General features: G+C 34.3%; 1 protein-coding gene and 1 long non-coding RNA gene across 2 annotated transcripts in view; both read left to right on the top strand.

Moving 5' to 3' along the window:
- LOC127854601 (putative leucine-rich repeat-containing protein DDB_G0290503) overlaps positions 1-25694 on the top strand; it is a 98497-nt gene that overhangs the window by 46322 nt on the left and 26481 nt on the right. The window lies entirely within an intron of this gene.
- On the top strand, positions 5936-12438 carry LOC127856034 (uncharacterized). Its single transcript, XR_008037822.1, has 3 exons — positions 5936-6043; positions 10584-10705; positions 11665-12438. It is a non-coding gene; the product is annotated as an uncharacterized LOC127856034 (long non-coding RNA).

Here is a 25694-nt window from a genome sequence, read left to right as displayed (position 1 = left end):
TATGTTAATAGTTTGTCAAATGGCCCCTATATTATCGAAATTCCTGCTCAAAAAGCATGTTGAGAAAGATTTTTTCAAATAGAATTTAGTTTTGTATGCCGTAGTGCGTTTTACGACATCGGATTTTGGGCGAGAATAAAACTCGGGTACAGATTAAATTTGCCTGGTACGTGTTAGTACATTTTCCTTACCAGGGGCACATTGAAGTATACTTAAGAGTACCCGGGGTACATTTAAGTAGTACCTGAGCCGACAATGACCAATCGAGCGTTATTCCGTCCCGCTTCTCCGCTAATCATAAAAATGCATTTGTCAATTGCATACACTGATAAGGTTACAATATAGTAAAAGATTTCCTACACAAATTCAATGTAAAAGCAATAACTTTAACGAAAAATAAAGTCAACTTTTGCGCATAGAGACCCTCATAACCATACCTTTTCTCGAAGAGCATTCCAAGCCGAATTGATTTAAGCAATAAAAAAGATAGGTCACGCGGTATGTAAGAAAGAACTCGTTACGAATCAAAAGTCACTGTTTTACGGCCATCTATTTACCGGCTTCTATCCAGTTCATGAGGGTTTCCCGCCATCTGTCAAAGTCTTATGTAGTCTCCAATCTTCAGATAAAAGAGTGAATTTCTAGTAAACAACAATGTTTTCCCTGCCACATGCACACAGAAATATACTAAAATAAAGTCATGGCAAGTGACCCTACAGAGAACCGTGTCTTCAATAAAATGATGTTCATGTTTTTAGTGAGTATAGCATTGCACTCCAAAAAGATTTAGTATATTGTAACCTAAAGGAAAAATATCTTCTGATTAAATGTGTTTTTCTTGCATATTCTAAATTCCTATTAATATTGCACACATATAATAAGTTTGGCTGGATTATCTGTCCATTTGGCCATTTTTTTCCATATTTTCACACGCGGGTGTTTTCGGTCCAAAGAAGGCGATTTAAGGCCTGTTAAAGCTTAAATGTCCCTTTAAGATTTAAATGTGTTAAGTTCAATATCTGCAACAAAATACCAAAACAAACCAAATAGACATGCACGTGGGGCTTATGCGGGGTGGTGAAAGAATGAATTTGTTAGATATTTTCACTCTAAGCAATTTTGATAATGTCTTTTTTGTGTGTTTTTTTAAATCACCCCAAAAATGTCAATTTCAAAGCAAAGAAAATCCAAATTCATCCAAGACAATAAACACATTAGTACAAATGAGAGATCAAAGATACTTTGAAGAGAAGAAATCAATAAGCTTCCAATAACTTGTTGTTTAGCACCAATAAAAGTGTGAAATCTTAAAACGCGCCTTGTCGCTCGGAGCCTATTTATTTGCCAGAGGCCAATTATATATCGTAGCATATAATGTCATGTTTGCCTTTAAACTGCAGCAGATGGTCAATATGCATTGCCAGCTCTCATTAAGAGGTTCAAGAGAATACAAAATTTCATATTTTGGGCACAAAATAAGTATTTTTGACTTTTTTATGTTGGCAATCTGGGTAAAAAATGGGGATTCATAACCAAGCGAAAGTAAAAATGCTCATTTTGGGGGTATAGAATGGACGGAAAGGTTAAAATGAACAAGATACATATATGTAGGCAAGCATTTTAAGCTTAGAAATGAGGTTCCATGTAGTAACAGGGGCAGAAAGGCAGCTCAGATCAATGCAGGCTTCCTGAAAGGGGTTTCTAGTACTTCTTTTGGGGACACAGCTTCCCGCAGAATTCTCAACACAACAAACATCATTGATCCATGTCACCTCTGTATGCAAAGACAAGCGAATAAAGTCAATACTGCCCTTAAATCGCTGAATGTGAGAAGCATTTATCAAATAAAAAACAAAACTGGTTGCTGAAAGTGCCAAATTTTGTCAAAAAGATCCCTCTAATGTAAACGATGAAGGGGACACTCGCTACAACAATCCTATATTTAAGTCGGACGCGACATCTTCTCAAGCCGGAACCATGACTGTAAGCATATTGTGAGAAAACAGTACCAAACACAAGCTAAATGTAGGGTAACAAGTAGCAAATCAACTCAGCTGTGCTGCATACATGCTCAGGAACAAGGATAAACATGTTGAGTGCCAACTTCTGCTGCCAACAGAGCACGAGCTTTACGTGTCAGGACGCGGAATAATCGATACAAACTGCATGGGAATTGCACGACGGCAAGAGTTTGAGTGACCACAAAACTGATTAGGACAGTATTTCACACCTTTGCCTGTGTACATGATAATAAATTAGTATTATTACCTGTTTTACCATCAACAATCCTTATCCAGTGGCCCTCGGCTTAGTCGCAGACATTCCTCTACCTGAAAAAGTCAAAATACCCAATAGAAATAGATATAAAATGAAAAAAAAACATGCATTTATGTATTTTAAGTGTATTTCTATGAATAATATGAGGTGATAAAGCTTGTTTTATGCATGATTGTACTAAATATGAAAACTGGCTCGGTTAAGCATCTGTTGCACTGTCAAAACTGTAAAAATGTCCGCCATTCCATGTAGGTGAAATGGGGCTCTGTTTGAATGTTCATGCTTTACGCACAAGCTATGGTTGCGTTACTGGATTGCGGAGTCCTTGGCGTTGAATTCTGACTGCATGTAGCACAATAACGCTACACGGTCAACCAAAATGCCTTTGAATTTAAGTCGGAAAGCAATTTAGCCCTTATTCGGCTATACAAGGGTGGGGGGTCAACTTGAAAAACAACTATTCCAGGTCAAATAATCTGAATTCATGCATTTAATGCACTAATTTTCTTCTCTTTTGCTAAGAAATGACCAAAAATCAGCTTTCACAGTCATATTTTGCACTTGCAGATGATATTACATTTTTTACCTAAAGCTAGTTTAGGTTACAATATAGTAAAAGATTTCCTACACAAATTCAATGTAAAAGCAATAACTTTAACGAAAAGAAAAGTCAAACTTTTGCGCATAGAGACCCTCATAACCATACCTTTTCTCGAAGAGCATTTCAAGCCGAATTGATTTAAGCAATAAAAAAGATAGGTCACGCGGCATGTAAAAAAGAACTCCTCACGAATCAAAAGTCACTGTTTTACGGCCATCTATTTACCGGCTTCTATCCAGTTCATGAGGGTTTCATGCCATCTGTCAAAGTCTTATGTAGTCTCCAATCTTCAGATAAAAGAGTGAATTTCTAGAAAACAACAATGTTTTCCCTGCCACATGCACACAGAAATATACTAAAATAAAGTCATGGCAAGTGACCCTACAGAGAACCGTGTCTTCAAATAAATGATGTTCATGTTTTTAGAGAGTATAGCATTGCACTCCAAAAAGATTTAGTATATTGTAACCATAATGGCACATTACTATCACCTTATACCAAAATACCATTTCATTGGCATGTTACAAATAGGACTTCCAAGTGCCTTCCCTTTTCCCCACCATTATTTTTTGCAACCGATAAGGACCGGTCACTATTTTCATTTATAATCAGCGCGTGCTAAATATAGAAGCACGTGTAAAATAATATTCATAATAGTCGTATATGTAATAACTATTTTCGATTAATAGTGTATTTCAAACAGAAAATATGATAATACTAGAAACACGAACGTTTACCGATTACTGATCTCTGATTAAGGCTTTTAAAATTGTCTGTTTCCACTACAAATCTGACCAACCTTAATTTTGTTTGCCTATCCTTAGCTCGTTTTTCGTATTCCGCGTTTAGTTCTGCTTAAATTAATTGTATGTTCGTCTCGAGTTTCAAGTATCGCGTTGTTTTCAACAATAATTCTATGAGTTGGAAGTCTTATATCGGACCAAAGCACGCTAATAACGTGCCACGCTTAAGTTTGGATTACATACATCCGGCCTGTAACAGCGTAAAAACACTTGTTGTCGGATTCATTAAAAAGCAAGTCATTAAGTACCTCCTGCGTAAGCTGGGTTTAAATCAATGTTTGCATTGTCCGGGTGACGACCGTTTGTATAAAAATCAACACATTTGTTCGATCGTTTCGAAACAAATTAACGGATATCAGTGTTTTTTAAACTTAAAAATCTGTGTTTCAAGACGTTGATATAAAAGCGCCATGTTACGAAACATCGGGAATGTGGTCTGCTTCATCATCGTCTTCATGACATCACACCGCGTGACCGGACAGGCAAATGACGTGACACAGTTGAACAGAAGGCTGACGATCCTCTGGAATTCCGTTGAGGACGATATCAATGACATCCGGCTTGAGATCATGGACCTGAAGATGACCGTCGAGCAGTTTGTAGTCGGTCAGAGGAACTCTAGCGATGGATCCATTATTGGTAAGCAGAGTACAGAAGAGAAATATAAATAATAGATTAAGCATATAGAACTTATTTAAATGGCACGTTTTCCTTTGTATATCAGCGTCTTGTTTTATCAAAGATCTTAAGACAAATTTTAAGTTCCGATTGAGTTGTGAAGCTTTAAAATATAAACATATGTGAGGAATTTGCCAGATATACATCAGAAGATAATACAGAATATACGGTTCACGAACTTATTACCTTACCGAAAGTACTTTGTCGTATGATGGTTTATATGACGTGCTCCAAAAGAGTTCCAAATCCTCACCTTCAGTTATAATGACTTGTCAATTATTCTGAAACTCAAAATGTATCTTAAACATAGTATTTAATGGTATACAAACACAAAAATGCCTGGCATTTGGTTGATAAGACAGAGATTATTATAGGTGGATGACAAAATTTTACCGTCAGAAAAAAACAATCTCAACTAATCTCAAAATTATGCTAGTACATTTGATAGCGTAAGTTCATGAAAGAATACATATTACTATGAGGGCATTTAGTTTTAAAGGACGCGGATTGACCGGGATTTATCAGATGCAAAATAAGCATCGAACCGAGCTTGAAAAAGATCGAAATAAAGCTGCTATTATATTAACTTAATCTAATAAAGTTCAAGAAAGAATATATACGTTTAAGATATAGTTGCCTCATTATAAAGCTTACGCATAGAATTAAGTCAAGTTAAGAGTTGTTTTTTTTCTATATTTTATCGATAGGCCATGGAATGACCGATATTAATCAAAGGGAGATTACAGATCTCAAGAATAAGTTGAATGCACATGAAAGCCGACTGAACAGATTATTTAGTGCTGTCAGCGAAATTCAAGTGGACAATTCGGCACTTAAAAGTAAAGTCAACCAATTGTTCGTAGAGAAAGAGGATGAAGCAAATGCTGAACGCAGGGATTGAAACAAAATTTGACGATAAATTCAACGCTCTTCAAAAGAAGTTTGAAGAAACCGCAGCTGTTATGATGAAAGGTTACAAGGACCTTAAGACACACATGTTCGATCAAACAAATATCCTTTCCCAGTCCATGATCTCCGAACAAAACAAATTGAGTATAAAGATTGACAAGGCAATCGTTCGACTGGATGGTGAAGAGAACAAACTCAAAGTCAACGCATTGGTCGAGAAAAATGAAAGAAACGAATTGATGAAGAACTTTAAAGCTGAACTTCTCCAGTTGAACGCAGGCGTTGAATCGAAATGCGACGACAGAGTCAACACTCTTCAAAAGAAGCTTAATGAAACCGCAGCGCTGAACATGGCAGGTTACAAAGATCTGGAGACGCAAGTATCCGATCAAATGAATAACTTTTCCCAGTCGCTGATCTCCGAACAAAACAAATTGAGTACAAATATTGACAAGGCAGATGCAAAGATCGTTCGACTGGATGGCAAAGTTAACAAACTCGAAGTCAACGCATTGGTCGAGAAAAATGAAAGAAACGAATTGATCAAAAACTTAAAAGCTGAACTTCTCCAGTTGAACGCAGGCGTTGAAACGAAATGCGACGACAGAGTCAATACTCTTCACAAGAGGTTTGAAGAAACCACAGCGGTGAATTTGGCAGGTTACACAGATCTGGAGACGCACATCTCCGATCAAATGAATAAATTTTCCCAGTCGCTGATCTCCGAAAAAAAAAAGATTGAGTGCGTTGATTGAAGAACTGCAAACCAAGATTGGTAAGTGCATCACGGGCTAGTAGGGTTATTACAGTTCTGTTAACAAACAATCATATACTTACAAAATATGACCTTTTACAATTATAGACACTGAACATAATATAACCGCACACAATTAACAACATTTATGAAACAAGCATTTCACACAAAAACATTCGTATTCATTAAATGAAACAATTTTATATGCATGACTTATTGATTTTCAATGATAAATTAGAAATAGCTACAGAAGGTTACTCATAGTTTCATCCGACAGATAACTCGCTACTGGCTCCCACAAGTAAGGAAGAGTCTTATCCACAACCTGGATTCATTACCAGGCTGTCACAGCTTAGTGTAGAACGTGATTTAACTAAACGGTGCAAATAATTTGGTTTATATAATAGAGGTAATACAATGAATTAACTAATGTATATGAACTAAAAAGGAAGTTTCATTTATAAGAATAATTATGACGAAAGACTTATTGACATACCGAGGAAAATCCAAATGTTTTCCTTCAAATCAGAGAGGTATTGCATGTAGAAGGGGCTCTAGAGCCAATTCTACGTACAAGTGTACAAACTTTGAAACAAGTGGACCATTGGCTAAAGGGCGCGCACCTGAGACCCAAAGGAATTAAACTATTCTGAGAGGGTGGCGTCCAGAATGATAAACGTACATTATTAACATCATCATCATCATCATTGTCATCCTCCTCCTCCTCATCATCATAATCATCATCATAATCATCATCATCATCATCATCATCATCATCATCATCATCATCATCATCATCATCATCATCATCATCATCGTCATCGTCATCGTCATCGTCATCGTCATCGTCATCGTCATCGTCATCATCATCATCACCATCATCATCATCATCATCATCATCATCATCATCATCATCATCATCATCATCATCATCATCATCATCATCATCATCATCATCATCATCATCATCATCATCATCATCATCATCATCATCATCTTAATCATCATCATCATCATCATCATCATCATCGTAATCATCATCATCATCCTCAATATCACAGGCTATGGGTTTGATGTGTGCTATTAAAATAACTGGGAGTGATTTATATATTTTATCATATAAATAGGTTTTGAGATAAATATGTCAAGGTCACCGGTTGATGTCATATAAAACTGAGTTTAACACACTTACAGAACTACATTTAACAGTCATGTTGGACAAACCACATTTACTTACCAATATGTATCTTTACTCAATGCATTAACATATTTAAACAAAGTATCGAATGATGTTGGTAAAAAATCATTGAGTTTGAGTAATCGCAAGCTTAGATAGAAAACCTATAGTTGTGTTTTCTCGCGGGATGGTCAATCAATATAGGTTTATTAGTGATTATTGCAGTGCTTTTGTACACCGTCTGCATTTATTTCATTGACGCTTAACATGTAACATATCTAGGTAAACATTCACAAAACTTATAACACAATATCTATTATATCTTAGCCGAGTTCAGAAAGACGCCATGTGTGGTAATAATCAGAGTATATTGAAGAAAAGGCTTGTTTACACTAGCATAAGCATGGATTACCCAACATTCATTAAACTTGTTTGAACATTAATCCAAACCTGGTCCTTAATTTACTTCCTTGCACTACTAAGTCACAATTATTTACAAAATCCTTATATCCAATTGCTGTATTATCAACAGCAGTACAACAGTTACCATTTCGGGGCTGCGAACGACTTGTTGCATAAGATTCCAGAAAAACAAACACGTTTTACCGTATACGCTTGAATTAGCGGTGTTTCAACGTTTCTTGTAATATCATTAAAGTATGATTCATTTTCTCCAAACAGAATTAACGAAAAAATGCATTTTTGAGAAAGCTATTGTAATTTAACTGAAAGCAGTAAGTTTTATTTAATTGTTTACACTAAGAGTTCAACTATCTGCAAACATGTGACCTATTCTTTAACAAATACTTATAGTTATACTTGTATGTGTATGTTCGTTTGAATTTGTGTACAACTTTCCTTGTATATTATTATTTGTTAAGCAAATACCTTCTACTTAAAGCCGTTGCCTGTCTTGCAACATTCTCAGATGGGGGATTGGGAAGGAGAGCATATGATCGTGTGATTTTACTGGAATTCGAATTTTATGGGTCTTGAGACAAATCTTCCCCAGGAAAATAAACAAAATAAAAACGTTTCTTATTTATCGTGTGGTGAGTCACCACATTTTAGCGCTTTGCCACTCTACAGGAATCATTTTTGCCCAATCTTAAAACAATATGATCGTAATTTTTATCTTGACAATATCTAAACCAAGATCTTGTTTGAGTCAACTGGGTCACAATGTCTATTAAAAACAGCTAGTTATCACTCCAGAAGCAAAATTTATGACTAAATCTTGATGAAACTTTGTGAGAATATTTTTATGGACAATATCAAGACCAAGTTTGAAATAGGTCAAATGAACTTAAAAGTCACGTGGTCAAATTTTAGAAAAAAAAGTACTATTCAATAAGCTTTATTGTTAGTCTTGGCGAAACTTCATCATAAAATATATTTAAACAATATCTGTGCCAAGTTCAAATCTGGGTCACTTGTGGCCAAAATTGGACTTTAGGACAACTCTTAGAAACACTGTGCTACCAATGTAAAAATATCGGGGTTAGGGTTAGGAGTATAATAAAAACACTGTGCTACCAATGTAAAAATATCGGGGTTAGGGTTAGGAGTTTAATTGCATTTTGATAAAATTAAGCATGAATTTGAATTTTGACATTGTCTAAACCCAAAATTGAATCTTGGTTAACTGGGATGAAAAATCAGGTCACTTATTAAAACCTAGCTACCCACACGTATGACTCAATTTTGATGAAACTTTGTCAGATTGTTTATTTTTACAAAATAATACACGAAGTTCAATCAGTGTGGGGTAAGTGGGGTAAACAACTAGATCACCAGCCTTCGGCCATTGGTGAACCTTGTACTCATGTGAGCGCTTTTGGGCCATCATGTTCATCTTGTGTAGTGATTTAATCTTTTCTGCACAAAATATCAGGAACTGATAATTTTAAGTTTACTAAACTAAATATTCATTATGCTTGTAGGGTGGAATAATAGTTTAATCTTCTTAAATCATGTTGTATGAAGTCATTGATTTTTGTTATAATAGGACATTTTAATAATGTGCATAATCATTGGAAGTAATAAGCATAAATCAATGACTTTTTATGTACATAAGTCAGACAAGTGCTGCACGGGTTATTGTGGGTCGTTAAATTTGTAAACAAAATGGCCATGATGGCCATGAATAGCTCCACCTGAATTATCATGGTGACACTAGCTTGATCTTAGCTAGGAAATGTGAAGTTGTTTCTATGTACTAAAAGAAAGATTTTATAATCCCAGTAAGGGCCAATTTTTACCACATGATAATTACTTTTAATGCAGCTTTGTTACCAATTCAGTACCAAGTATTTTGCCTACACATTCAATAAATATATTAGAAGACCAATATATGATGTTACTTATCAAATACCAAACCTGTGAAACCTCTGTTTTCAGAGGAAAATATTTTGTAAAGTATAGATGTCAGGAATACAAGTTACCTTAATTGCGGGGCCATTTTTGACCCAACGGGTATACATTCGAACAACTTGGTCGAGGGCCATTATACGATGGTAGATAACAAAACCAATACACTGAGCCTTTAGGTTTCAGAGGAGATTTTTTAGTGTTAACTTTCAAGATCTATTTCAGCTCTGGTGACTACATTTACAACAGACTGGAAGGTCTTTAAAAAAACTTAAGAGGGTCATCCAATGATCTGTTAATGGTCACATTGTGTTTCTAGCAAACGGTTTACGAATGACAAAATGACGAGCAAAAACAAGGCCGGACGCAGGAAATACATCCACAATAATATTTCACCGTTAGCACTTGAAATATGGTACCATATGAAAAAGTAATTATTACAAGACCGAAGACCTAACGTGTAGCAAAAAGACATTGTATGAAAACAAGCTAAAAATAGTTATTCATTTATGAAATTGCTGCATAAGTTATTGCGCTTAGCTTGGTATGGTTAACGAACCATCATATATTCTAAATGTTTAATGCATGCCCGAAGTTTTTTATTTGATGTAACACTATACAGGAATTTCCTATATCGCGCAACATGTATTCACGCAACATATATAACATAACCCCTGCCCCCCCCGAACAAATCTTATAAAAAAATGTATAGAGTATATATCGTGGATTGAATACGATTATTTAACACTTTTTCGTTGAGCGTAGATCAAGTAATTCACACATAAAAGAAATACCAAAAATCAGAGGAAACTCAAATTATTGAATAGATTTATTGAAAAAAAGACTCCTAAGTGAATGTTTACCCTTAACTTTACATTAATCCATATTTATAAGCTACAATATGCATGTATTCATGTACACGACAAAATACAATCGTTTATTTAAGGTTGATATATAACTTTATTCATTATCCATAGTAGATGAACATGTTTCTTTACAACTTCCTTTTTAAAGGGAAGCTACCATTCTCAGCCAACGGGTACCTCGTGAAGAGGATATATGGAAGTGACCTAACAAAGCACATCAAAATCGGGACCAGGGTCGTGCGTGGTACAGACTGGAATCGTGGTGACGAGGTATATTGCGCGCGCTGGATGACTACATTTTTCATGAATCGTATTGTTACATCTTAAACGAGATCTAAGTAGTAAAAGCATACTTCTAATGTTTAAACACTCAAACCACAACACCCACCCTTCTGATTATGTTTGTTTGTTAAGATCTGTTTAAGAATCGTATACTCCCATTTTTAACCTATCTATAGCACGAGTGATTTGTGCTCATTCGTCATAATGGTCTGTTCGGCGTTATAACACGCGAACTTCATTCAATATGAATTGTATTTCGTATGCACATTTTCTTGATAGTTGACCCTTAACAAACATGGAAGACTAAATTATAGAATGAATTTTATACCTGCTTCCATCAACCAGCAGCTCCAATATCTAGCTTGAGGTTTTGGACGTTAGAGTGGTTGTTGATATTTTTGTAGATGACATTATTTTTACGGTTTTGATGTGTGTGCTTTTTAGCGTATTTGCGTTTGCATGCGTTCACATTTATCTTTAGTTACCTTTTATTATCCAGGGCAGTTTGTGGTTGTTTCAATAAGTGTAGTTGTTATGTTTTAGATAGCATTGTCTCGAAAATAATTGTAATCATACCTACATTATTCGCATGGTATTTAAGTAACACAATGGCTTTCTAAAATAGTGATGGTAATAAGACCTTTAAATTAAAAGTATTAACAAAAATATCTCGACAAAAAATTTACATAAGGCGTTACGTTATGTTACATAATGACGCCAGCTGAAATCTAACATTAGATTGAACTCATAAATAATTCAAACGTATAAACTGCTGTGTATAATTGCTCTACGTACTTTCGTTGAAAATATCAAGTTTCTGCTAAGTTAAGTTCCTGAATGGTCACGTACATGAAGTAAAGGGAACCCGCACACACTCCCTGTTGAGATATTGCTATGACAACGTCATACTGATCTGAAAATGCGTTTGCTTTTATTTCATTCCACAGGACGGCGGTGGCCCAGGCACCGTGATGAAGAGTTACGGGGATACGGACAATACGGTGTCGGTCAATTGGGACAATGGCTTGTCGTACTACGGCTATCGTATTGGTGAAGAAGGCAAATACGATCTGTTAATATTAGCAGATGGACAATAACTGCCCATGTCATCTACTAATTATGGACTTATTTAGCGAGTTCTTTATATAGTTTGTATCTGATTAAGCCGTTGATTGAACCGCACAACGTTGTAACTTAAACGGAAATACATTTACCTATGCTTTATTAAGAATGTTTTATCACACCTGGTCAAGAATTGATAAACAACCAGACATTTGTCGAGTGAGGAATTACCACTGAGAGCATTCATTCTCACAATTTTGTATCAAAAAGTATTTACTATTGGTGTATGCTTTTTTTTTCACAAACATTTGAAACATTTTATAGTTGCAAATAATATTACAGCAAATAACGTCAGCAGCTGAGACAAACAACGAGCACCGATTGATGATGTCACCATGATTTGTACACAACAACATTTAACACAAACTTAAAACTTCATTTAAAATAATTACTTTTTCAAAAAATATGTCAACGATAATGTAAATATGTTAATGATTGATATTAAGTGTGGCTCTTGGAACGCCTTTAAAACTTTTTGAACTTCGGCCCGTACTGTAACTCAAATACATGCATTATGTCATTAATTCAAGACTTCATTCCCTTGCTACTCTGCTGGTAGATTTTTAGACTGGCATTCATGGCTGAAAACAATGGTACGGATTGTTAAGCGTTGTATCACATATTTCTATGTTTTAACCAATTTTGTATTAACACAAACATTAAATACCTTTAAACGTATATAAATATTTGTTGATATGTATAAAATTGGGATATAAGATACGTAAACCAAAATAAAACAAAGTCTTGTTACGAATTCTTTTACAATTTTACAAACACAATTTCAGATTTTGCAACGGTGTTTATTGCAGTTTAACACATACACTCTATACCAGCAGTGCAACATTTTATTTCAGACCAATACCATTGTGCAATAAAGCAAAATACACAATCATTAAACAAACGGCTTTAGTTACTATTGTTAAAAAAAACAACATATAAATTAATAAAATGTTGATCACCACCATGGGCTATGCAAGCAAATCTCGTATGTACGCCATTTAATTATCACTTCATCGTGTATTCTGTTTACTTTAAGTGTGTGTGCAATATATATCTCACGCCATTCTGCCCTGTTAGTAGCATAATTGTTGCGTTATATTATTGTAATGTTTCTCTAACACAAAATTGGTGTCGCGTTATTCGTAGTCAATATTGCATTACGATGTATATTATTTTATTTATTTTTTCTTTGGACTTTAATCGCCATATACTCTTTTTTGCATAATGCAGTTTTATTCACCCCCTTATCATCACAAATTGTATCGTTAATATACATATTAATTTGTAATTGTTTGATATAGTTCCTTTACAATTCCTTAGAATTGCAGGTTTGTCTAGGGATAATCTTAAGCTGCGATGGTTGGTCCATTTCACATCAACCACGATTACCATAGAGATACCTTCATTTCTGATCGTCACGCTAAATACAAATTACGTAGTATTTTAGTCATTACAAAACATGGAATGCGTTCTAGCCTAAAATTGACTGCCGTTCTTGTAGACATCTGTTATTGTCTCCAGGATGATACGTCAACCGATCCTTTGATCACTCGCTATTTACGTCAAACAAAAATAAAAATACGTTTTCAACTTAAAAATGCAATCTTAACAAGAATATTGCCTTCAACGCAAACAACATTACCAACCAGTTAGATTCAAAGATAAAGATTTCATAATATTGATATTCGGCATTTTCGCGGTAAATCAGATTTTATGAATAGCAGTTTTCAAACAATTTGTTTACAGCTGCAGAAAGCTTGTAATTGTAGTTCATGTGAATCTACCATTTCAGTTAAATCCTTAGTTTAGTTACTGCAAAATAAAGTATAATTGTTTACCAAACAGCTGTACGTTTAACGATGTATTTTAATGACACCTTTTTGAATTTTTAACTTCTGATCACCACGAAGGGGTTGCGATTGCTATCTGTGTTGCCATGGTGATATTAAATTGTACAGGCCTAAATTGAAGATTGCGATTCATACCTCAAGTTACAGATACGAATTTAATAATAAACGTTACGCTGGAAAATTAGATACTATATACAACCTGTCCAATCTTCACAGCGTTGATTGTAGTAGAAACTTGAAGTCATGAAAGTTTTACATTTTACATCGGCAAAGATTTTAACCATAACTTCAAGTACATGTAAAGGTGTAAAACGTTGAATGTTGGACATATGCGTTCGGGGTTTGCCCAAAGTGTTCTTTGTCTGACTTAATAACTTTATCGAGTTTTGACTAAAACCTTCAGAATGAATATAGAAATAATGTTCAATGGTCAAGTCATTTTATCGATGTGTTTTTTTGCACAGTACACATTAAGCAAACGGTAAATAAGTTCACAATGTTTTGGCAAATGGTCTTTTTTAGTTTCTTGCAGCAAGAGCTTTTAACCTTATTAATGTTTTCTCAATCTTTATACTCTACCCTTACGTATCGTTTAAGTTTAAATATTAATGACGTTCTATTAATATATCTTTGAATTTTCATGTGTTGATTTTAGTCTGAAGAATGTTTTTTTTAAACAGTTGTGTCTTAAATCCAATATACAAAATACAACACAAACAGAACAAAAACAACATTTTTGCTTTTTCTGACAGAAATGAAAGAAAACGTCAGGTTAGAATGTTGCATATATGATATTTGTTTTGAACTGTCTGCAATGTAAGAAACCATCAGTTCAGAATGTTACATAGAAGCTAATTGTCGTATATTATTGTTATTTGCGAATGTTTCATCACCGAAAACGGATAGAAGTAATATTTTTGGCGCTTCTGCAAACACCAATATCTGAACTTCCTCGTTGTCTTCGGACGAAATAACACGTTGTCACACCGAAAACAAACACATGTCCGTTACATTGTATGATTTTAAATCTTGTGCACGTTAAAAAGTATTTATACACAGTGAGTGTTATTTGATAAATAATAAGTGATATCTACAGATGGAAGTCTCACAAGATTTGATCGTGTGGTACACGGTATTTAACGAGTCCGCACGTCGCTCGAAATATACGCAGTCACGCAACCAACGAGTACGATACATCATACTTGGACACACTTGTCTCGTAATTTTATATACCCCCCCCCCCCCCTGGCGGCCATTTATTCACAGATATTTTATATATTTCGCTGATTAGGCTAACTAAAAATGTTGCTAAATGGATATAAAAATGGTGGTAACTCACATGCGTTGGAGGAACAACCGCTGCGTCCGTATTCGGCGCTGTATACCGGATATCCGTAGTACGCCGGGTACCCGTATCCGTAGTAAGCGCTTGCCATGGCAACCAAGGCACTTAGCAAGAGGGCGGTAAGAATTATGGACTTTATGGTGTCTATTTATAGGCCTGTAAATTGCGACACGTTTGTTAAATAGAGATATGACGATGTAAATAAAACTCTCAATTGGTCATTGTCGGCTCAGGTAATACTCAAAAAAAGTCGGGTACTCATAAAAAAGACATAAGTATACTTCGAAGTACCCATGATAAGCAAAATATACTTAACGTTAACCCGGAGTATGGCCGATGCTTTTAAGCGTATATTCCGAACCCGGGTTACTTTGAAGTAGTACCTGAGCCGACAACGATAAATTGAGCGTATTTAGAACATAATTCCAGGTGTGGAGTACGTCGTATTACCTATATTGGTACGCAACTTAAAAGAACATATAAACATAACAATCCATGCGTTATGTGTATTTAAAGAAAATGGATTTGATAGCATTCATTGTACATTTAATAAGTACATATATATTGTGTTCAGTAAATAAGATTATACGACAGAATCCAAGCGACCTGAAAAGTTAAGCCGTTTTTAGTTGTTCGCGTAGCGAACAGCTAATGTTGTTACTGAACATTTCAAGCCAGTTCGGCTTATGTACGGAAAGCTTACTACCCGCCGCACCTGCCGTATCCGCATGAGAAAGAGTTGTATAATTTATGCAAGTGGTTGAGTCCTCCAACAATATTCATTCACAAATGGAAACAAATGTGAATAACGTGTTAAATGGAATATTTTTGAACGGAGCTTATATAGAAAAGAATAAATAAATAATGTTTGTATGATACGTGTCGCGGAGGAAATTATTTATGAATGATTAATATAGTCCACCTTCTGCTGCGTCTTAATGACGTAGTACAGGTCATTCATAATCTGAGGCTATTAATAGATTCGGGAAAACAACGCAATAGTATAAGGTTACGCTTCTATATGTTCTTAATTTATAAAACGTTGAATATGAGTTCAACAATAACTCTAGGGATACGATAGACAACAACACAAATGCTTCATAATCGCTTAAACCGAATATATAAAAAAAATAATTAAATATATAACAAGAATTATCTGTTTCGTAATCTCGTTCTTGCTTCTACAGTGGGGTTAAATTTCAAATTTCTGGGAAACGTTCTTTTGTTCTCAACAGATAGCGGCGATCTTTTGTATTTACTGGTGCTAACAACGCAATAGTAGAAGGTTAAGCTTGTTTATATTCACAGATCTCAATTTATAAAACGTTGAACATGAGATCACCAATTACTTCAGGTATACTATAGACAACCTCAAAAATGCTTTATAATCGCTAAAACCGATTATTAAAAAACAACTAAATATAACAAGAAATATCTTTTAAAAAGGTAGACGGCGTTAATGCTGACTTTGAAATAAAGTTTGCAATTAACGTTTCTAAATAAATAAACTGATAACAAAAGTTTAACTATTGTGTTATTTCCACATGTACGTCGCATATTTACCGCATGAAATGTATGTTATCGTTGTTCAAACCACACATTAGTGTAAGTAGATAAAAATTATACTACGGGAGTGCACATCATATCGAGGGGTTTGAGCCAGAACGTGGTTAGTGCACTTTTTATCAAAAATCACTTTTTTGCACGTTTAGAAAGCTATTCCAATACTCTTCAATTTGCACTATTCCCTGGAATCATATCTTGTATACAACATAGTATATCCGACAGAACAAAGGTGCACTAAGTGCTTATCGACAAATCCCTTGTATGCCAGAATGCTTTATATCCTTTTCATGACTGCAAGAAAGCTTTAATAGCACTTAAGTCTTTTTGGCACAATATGTTTTCATACATATTGAGAGGTAATACATGTGCCAAAAGGATTTAAGTGCACTTAAATCATTTTAACATAAGCCAGTTGTGCCCCTTATTCAAGGTAAAAAATAAAATATGAAGCCATTACCTTGTAAAGGAATTACTGTGTCTGGTTTATATCAACAGGAAACACAAACTATTGTGCTAATGGGTAATTAGATAGGGAGAAATATGACTTCATCGGTGTTTATGTTGATAAAAGACACTGTTCTCCTACTAAGATGGTAAAATAATATAATTGTTTCAACACCTTTCTCATTGAAAGTTCTTTCTAATAGAAAGAAGATGATTTCAAAGAAAACTACATTTACAGTAAAAGGTAAGAAATTTAGGTATTATATTTGTGTGTAAAAAGATGTCTATTAAAATTAAAATACTAAAATGTTTCAAATTTGGACTTGAAAGGCAGGAAGAAATTAATGCTTATCGTTTTTAGATTTTTCAGTAATTAATTGTATACTTGTATTACAGGTATATGTCTCTCTGACTTCAGTGCCATTTGATATGTTCACTATAGATAGGCTTTATTGCAAATGAATACTTTTATGGTTATAGCATCCAAGCAGTTCATTACACATTAAAAGTTTGAAAAAGCATGTTAATAGCTGTGCATCTATTAACTCATTTTCAAATAAAAGTTTAACATGCCAAAGTTGTGCTTATATTTTTACAAAGAGTTCATATCAACCTCAGAAGAACGTCTTATGTTCAAACATAACGGCATAGGGTGTTACGACTGATCTGATTCGACGTTTCACTTTTAACGTGAAGAATGCGGAAAACCTTATTGGTAAATATTCCAGTGATCATAAATTGGAGAAATGGTAGGTGTGCGAAAATGAGACCTCCGTAAAATAAGTGAATCCACAGTATGACCTCATTGAAATGTGCGTTTAACGTCAATCTTTATGTTTAAAAGTATAAACTGGTGGACAAAACTTGTCATATAGTGCGCATTGTTATATATTTTTTTAAATTTCTAATGATTTATGATAAACACATGTTTTGTGGATATTCTGAAGACATACACTATTTTAATCATTGATCTTTTATGTTTACTGTAGTGAATAACATAATATCTTTACATTTTTCATTGAAAATAAAGAAGTGAAACTCCAGGTGCTGGAGCAGTATTGCATGTTAGTGACATGCAATTAGTTGGTCATTAATTTAAGGCAAGTGACCAATTGCCAAATAGTACAACACAGCACAATACAAAACAACATAAACATATATAAGAATAAAGCTTGGGTCACCGCCTTGGAACGGTCAACCTCACACTTGGCCCAGCAATATTCATGATACATATAAGTGTAAATAAAATTTAACCTCATAGCATTGCAACTCAAATAAAACAATAATAAAAGGAAACCAAAACGCATTCCTTTTAATTACCATTTAATTACTCAATGGTAGGGAAGAGATCAGAGCAACAGAGTTACAACCTTTTGAGGAACGATGAAATGAAATTACGAACAAGTGTCAAGTATATCCCTAATTTTTCGAAAAAAGATTTGAGAATATAGCAAACCAACTTTTAATTGAATAACATAAATCCTTACTCAAATTAAAATATATAAGGCGTAGGTTAAAACTAAACCCATACATTCCAGAGTAGGTAAGCAGCTAGAAATTATCGCATGATTTCTTGGCTTCCTCAATTGACTTTTTTCCTCCTGCCCATTGATCATTTATGTGAAGGTTTGTTCGAATCTTCCCAGTGGTTGAAGTGGAGATTTGAAGCTGATTGTAGACAACACAAAGAGAAGCCAATAACCACGTTAGCTAACTCTCAGTAGAGGACCAAAATACAAGATGCTAGGCAAATAATAAAAAACAGAAAATTTAAAGGTATGCAGTCGATAAAATTGTGATCAACCTTCAACTTAGGTAAGTCTCGGTAAATCTCTTAATTTCGTTATACAAATTATGTGAACCTCGTTTTGTGACCAGCTTTTACCACTACATTCAAATTTAAACAACTGCTGTAGAGAATCACTATGCATTTACAACAATGGCATCAACTTACATAACCTAAGTGACAAGGCGGTTCAGAATATAATAAGTTATAAGTAGTTTTTGATCTATCGATGTGTTTAAAAGGATGTTGTCCCTGGAGTGCGGAATGTAAAGACTCCAGGATCATAATTAACAAGGATGTTAGTCAATATATATAATATGAAACCTATTGGCATTGCATTTTGAATGCGCTGATGTTGAATATTATGTTGATATTTATAAAAATCTATATAACCCATGCGACCCTAAACCATTCAGGCTATATTTCATTTGACTAAGTTAAAAGAATCAAAGCATTTATAGTGTTCATAAGCTTTTTCTTAAATTTGACATGGTTACCTAAGTTTTGAATACACTTTACTTAGATTTCATCTTTGTTGTGATATTGTGATGATACAAATTCTTACCAAATGTGATCAACATTTAGTCATAAGGGTAGCTTCTACAGTTGTTACAACTTTAGCGTAACCTTTAAACTGTTGACCAGGTTTTTGATATCAATTGGCCCAAATTTTACTTTGATTTAAATATTGTCGAGATAAACATTTTTACTTTTATATTTGGCCTTAACCGAAAATCGGAGTTTGCTTTATAAGATCTGTACTGTAACTTTGCTCTACTTTGCTGTCGGTGTCATGAACTGTAATGAAATCCTTGTAGGTCCCGACTTTGATGGCATGAAAGTATTAAACTTTGCATGTTTTGTTGATTTATCCAGACAAAATAGACAGGAGTTAGTTAGAAGCGAATTAATAATTGTCTTCGTGAGGTAATCACCAACGGTTTGGAGTTCCGATGAAAAGGAATTAATAACAAGCATCAGAATAACAAACCGTTGGTTCTTACCATAACAAACAACGTAAGCTATATATAATTTTAAATATAACATGATTGATTATACATAATATGCCCTTTTTCCACAAAAAAATACATACATGTGTTTTCATGACGACAACACACTTAAATTATAATAACTTTTGTCAGGTTCATTAAGATTATTTGAGGAAATTACATTCAATAAAAATATTAAGCTAATCATGCAAAATGTATACCAAGTAAACAGGTTTGGTAACTTATGTATGAACATATATTACTGTAAGTACCGCTACTTAAATGTGGTTTCACTGGGCCGAATGCAGAAATGATATGTTTGTCAAACGTCTCCTATATCACATATTTAATGAGGCACATTTTACTGAACTGAACATCTGGGAATTTCTTGAAATACCATGACAACAGAGGGCTCTCTTTCCTTTTTTGTGAAGTAAAAGTAAAACGCTCAATTTATTTGAAATAAAATCCCACAAATTTCAAAATTGTGAGAAATTTAGTCACAAACTCCTCAAAATGTTACCAACAATATTCACATACTTGTAGAAATTGTAAAATGATGATTTTTATGCATAGGTATAGTTAAATATTTTCATTGGCTGGACACTTTTGCTTTCGAAAAATAAAATCATACATCATATGAGCAACTAAATTCTGACAGGTTTAACTGTATCTTCAATGATCCATAGTCAATACTTTTGACAAACATTAAAATGTTTGTCTATGTGATTTTTGTTGTGTGGCTAGACACATTAGTTATACATTGAATTTTAGTTCTCGTGTGAGAAATGTAAGCCATATAATTTTTCCAAGTTTAAAACCTTTGTCAATAGCAATTGTGCCATGCCACATGCGCATAGGATTCCCTATAAATCATACATATTAACAATATTTGACATTAAAATGCATTGCATGAAAATGCAATTTAAACTATTTAAATAGAAATTATTCAAGCTTTAAATAATATTTACACATATAAACGGATAAGAATACGAAAATCTACTCCAAATTGCTGCCCTTGCCTCGCTCTCTGCCAGTACTATATTACTCAAGTGTTTTCACTTTCGTCACATGATCTTTCTGATTCAAGGTATTTCCGTTGTAAAGTGCATGCTCAAATCTTCCTGTGATATCTTTAAAGTGACTCCTAATTCAAACAAATCTGGATCCCCATTCTGACTTTTTAAACAAAGGATCTCAAGTTTTACTATACAATTTACTGACGGTCCAATGCACTAGTGTGGTTTTTTAGCCGAACTAACGTTACAATACTGGTTTCACCAGTTTCATACTTGTAATTCCTTAACAACAAGCAAATTCGTTGAATTGATATCCCCCTTCTCCTCATTGATATATATAGACACCTATGAAGTTTCATGTTAAAAAACTTAAATTGTTTCTGAGATATAGCTCTTAATAGTTTGTGACAGACAGACGGATGAATTTTACTTTTGAATATAAAATGTCTGTAAAATGTCAAACAACTTACAAAGGCTGGTTTTGTAAAATAAAGTGGATATATTAAATTTGTGAAATGCTTGCATCAAAACTGTGAGATGGCTGACCCAGGCCACACGCAAAGAAGGAAAAAAAAACTACAACATTTACAGGTTTTGATAGCAGAATAACTTCATCATGTATTGCAGTATAACAACATGATTTGTCGCAAAATAACCTTTAATTTCAAACTCTGTCTACATAAAATTGGTAAGGGTGGTGGAAGAATGATAATTAATTAAAGCAAAGTTAAAAATGATTCTGTAAATTGCAGTGGAATTGTAAACTTGTTAAAATCCACTTTATACTTTTGAACCAAAATGTTTGCTCATGCCATTTTAATAAGGCAAAAGGAAATTATTGCTTATATTGGGGTATAAAAACCGTTGAAAACAAATGATAAAAAATTTATATGCAGAAATATGCAAGTACTATACTGCCATAGACGATCTAGGAGATAACATAGCACATGTATGTATTCTATATGATTAAACTATACATGTCAGTCAATTACAAATAATTTGAAAAGTATCTAGTGGAGCTTGCTTAAAATTGTATAATAAGTGTACGAAATGAATGTTCTAAAAACAAACCTCTTTAACCATTGGTGGGTTTTCATACTCACAATACTTTTTCCAAGTATATAATCACAATGATGGTATTGTTAAGTTGAGTGTGTCTTTCAAAATCACTTTAAGTTTCAATTAAACATTTCTCATTATGAATAAAATCTTCCTTGTTGAGGAGAACACTTCTAGTTATTAACTAGTGGTTGAAGTATGCATTTATGACTCTGTATTGAACCACTTGAGAACAATCTACCATTCATCCTCCTCCAGTCTGAATGTTAAATTATTAAAAGTGTTTTTGGAAGAGAGCATAACAAAATTGCCAACTAAAATGCTTTTTTTTATAGATTAAACAATGTCTAGCATTAATATTTCATGTACAGTAAATTGTGGCCTTCAATTGTTTGCGTAAAATCTACTTAAGTTTACATGGGAGGAAGATGCAAATAGCATAAACATACAAAAAACATGAACATGTGCGCAATTATATCTGCCATCAATTTTCTCGCTGCATACAAGTATGGAAAGGAATCTAGGTCAAAACCTCTGGATAAGACAGCTACAGTAAAACAACAAGTAAAACACACACCCTTGTTGACTGTGAGTACTTAAATAGTGGATGGCTGGAAATAGCAATTACTAAAAATTGCATCCGTTTTCTGAATTAGTGGCTCTGACTGACTTCATAGAAATACATGTTGAATGATATTAAGCACGAATCTTTCCCCACGGCCATGTCTTGATAAAGATACATAATTATGTATATTGGGCACCTATTATACATATTTCCATGTGAGCTGGTAGGGTGTTGGTAGTGAAATTCTGTCTAAAAAAGGATTTTTAAATACACATGATGAGACAGCATACTTTGCACAAGAAACAGATTTTAAGATACGATGTATAGATCAGTATTGTAAAGTCAGTACTTAGTCACTAGCCTTGAAGGGGCAGTCAACCAGATTGACGAAAAAAGAAAAGTTCTAAAATGCCGTTCTAACTCTAAGCCTGCGAGTAACTCGCAGACTGTTCAGGTTGTTATGCTGTTCGCTGCTAATCAGTATCTAAGGGTTGAAAATGAGGCCTTTACAACTTGCATCTTGTTAAATAGGAATTTAATTTAATATTATTTTGTAAGAGACTACAAATGTGTACAAATATGTATCTAGGTGGAAAGGGTTAAACAAGAGATTGGACGCTGCATTAGTCTGAGCCGAATGTAGGTCAGCGTCAACAGCAACATGAGGTAAGGTTAGAGTGGGTGTGTTGATAGTGTTCAAGGTCAACATCCATGCAAGTATGAAAGCATTGTAGGAAACATAATTGATATTCTATGGAATGTGTCATTTTGTGTTAACCATGTAGAGATGGAAGGATGAGTCAATCATTATATACCTCTCAGTCAGTCAATGCCGGGGCAAACACAATATTTTCGGATTGGGTCTACTTTTAATATATTACTGTAAGTACCACATACAATTTGGTGTCACAATCAAGATCAACGGTAATAACTACTTGTGAGGAGCGGCAAGCAGATCTGGTAAACGAAAGGGCATACTTAAATGTTGACTGTGAAGAACCGATAGTTAAGTATTGCTAATATGTACATCATAGTTCATAGATACAATAACAACCAAATTAAACACGATAAGAGTTGAAACTTAACAGATATATCAGATAGTCACTAACAAATTGTCCTATGTATATTTCGCTCCGGATTCATACAAACATTGCTAATTTTGACCGGAAAACACTAGTTGGACTGCCACGATCATGCTGACAAGCAAAAATTAGAAAGGCAATATACATGTTATAATATTATCTGCAACATAGCACTTTTTTTAAATTGCCATACACTTAAGGATGTTTCCTATTGATTGTTTATATTTGTATGACACGGAAGTTTTGCCTAACTGCTCCAGATGTATTTTTTGTTATTAAAAAACAATAAATCAAATAGAAATGTAATGAAATAGATTGTGGGTAAATGAAATGTATTATTTTACAAAAATTAGGTCTATGCCCTGCAATGTTGTTACCTACTAGCACTTAAACAATATATCAGATGAAGATAAAACGCTGCAATTTGAAAAACTCGGATATCAATAAGAAGAGCAAATGAACGAAAAATCAAATGCATACATCACGTTAACAAATAATTTCTTTGTCAAGGTATAATTGGCCATGATTAAGTTTTATTATGCAGAGAACACACTGACCTAATTGTTGTATACAGCAGGGAGCACATTTACCTCAGTGTTGCATTATACAGATAACACATTGACCTGATTTTTGTATTATGCAGCGAACACATTAACCTGATTGCATTACGCAGCGAACACATTTATCTGATTTTTGTATTATGCAGCAAACATATTGACCTGATTTCGTTGCATTTTGCAGACAATGCATTCACCTGAGTGTTGCATTATGAAGCAAACACATTCACCTGATTTAGTTGTGTTATGCAATTACCACATTGACCTGATTTAGAAGTATTATGCAGCGAATACATTGACCTGATTTAGTTGCATTTTGCTTCAAACACATTGAAGTGTGTTTAATTATGCAGCATTCACATTCAAGTGATTTAGTTGTTTAATGAAAAACAACACATTTACCTGATTGTTGTATTATGCAGTGAACACATTGACCTGTTTGATGCATTATGCAGTGAACACATTGACTTGATTGTTGTATAATGCAGTGAACACATTGACCTGTTTGTTGCATTATGCAGAGAACACATTGGCCTGATTGTTGTATTATGCAGTGAACATATTGACCTGTTTGTTGCATTATTCAGCAAACGCATTGACCTGATTGTTGCATTATGCAACAAACACATAGACATGAACGTTGCATTATGCAGCGAAAACAATTTGATATGATTGTTGTATTATGCACCAAACACATTAAACTGATTTAGTTGTTTTATGCAGTGAACACATTAACCTGATTGTTGCATTATGCAGCAAACACATTGACCTGATTTAGTTGTATTAAGCAGCAAAAACATTGACCTAATTTAGTTGTATTATGCAGCGAACACATTGACCCGTTTGTTTCGTAATGCAATGAAAACATTGACCTGTTTGTTGCATTATGCAGCGAACACATTGATCTGATTGTATTATGTAGTGAACACATTGACCTCATTGTTGCATTATGCAGCAAACACAATTTGACACGATTTAGTTGTGTTATGCGGTGAACACATTTACCTGATTTAGTTGCATTATGCAGTGAACATATTTACCTGATTGTTGTATTATGCAGCAAACATATTGACCTGATTTATTTGTATTATGCAGTGAACACATTGACCTGATTTGGTTGTATTATGCAGAAATCATATTCATGTGATTTAGTTGTTTTATGCAGCGAACACATTGACGTGATTTAGTTGTTTTACGCAGCGAACGAATTGACCTGGTTTAGTTGTATTATGCAGCAAACACATTGACCTGACTTAGTTTTATTGTGCAACGAACACATTGACCTGGTTTAATTGTTTTATGGGCAAACACGTTGACCAGATTTAGTTGTATTATGCAGCAAAGGCATTGACCTGATTTTCAAAATCTCAATTTAAAAGGTTTATGTTAATTCATTATCTACAAGGCTGTCCGGTTACGGTTAGCGCTGTGGTTGGTACATGCACTGCTCACTTCTGCAGCCGGGGTTCAATCCCCATTCCCAGGGCACGTGAGTTTGGTAGGTGGTCACTATAACGGACAGGTGGGTTTCCTCTGGGCAATCCGGTCCCCCCCCCCCCCGCCCACAGCATTAGACCACACCAAAATTGAATA

Source organism: Dreissena polymorpha, chromosome 13, assembly GCF_020536995.1.
Source record: "Dreissena polymorpha isolate Duluth1 chromosome 13, UMN_Dpol_1.0, whole genome shotgun sequence".
Lineage (NCBI taxonomy): Eukaryota > Metazoa > Mollusca > Bivalvia > Myida > Dreissenidae > Dreissena > Dreissena polymorpha.
This window is presented reverse-complemented; position numbering and strand designations above follow the sequence as displayed.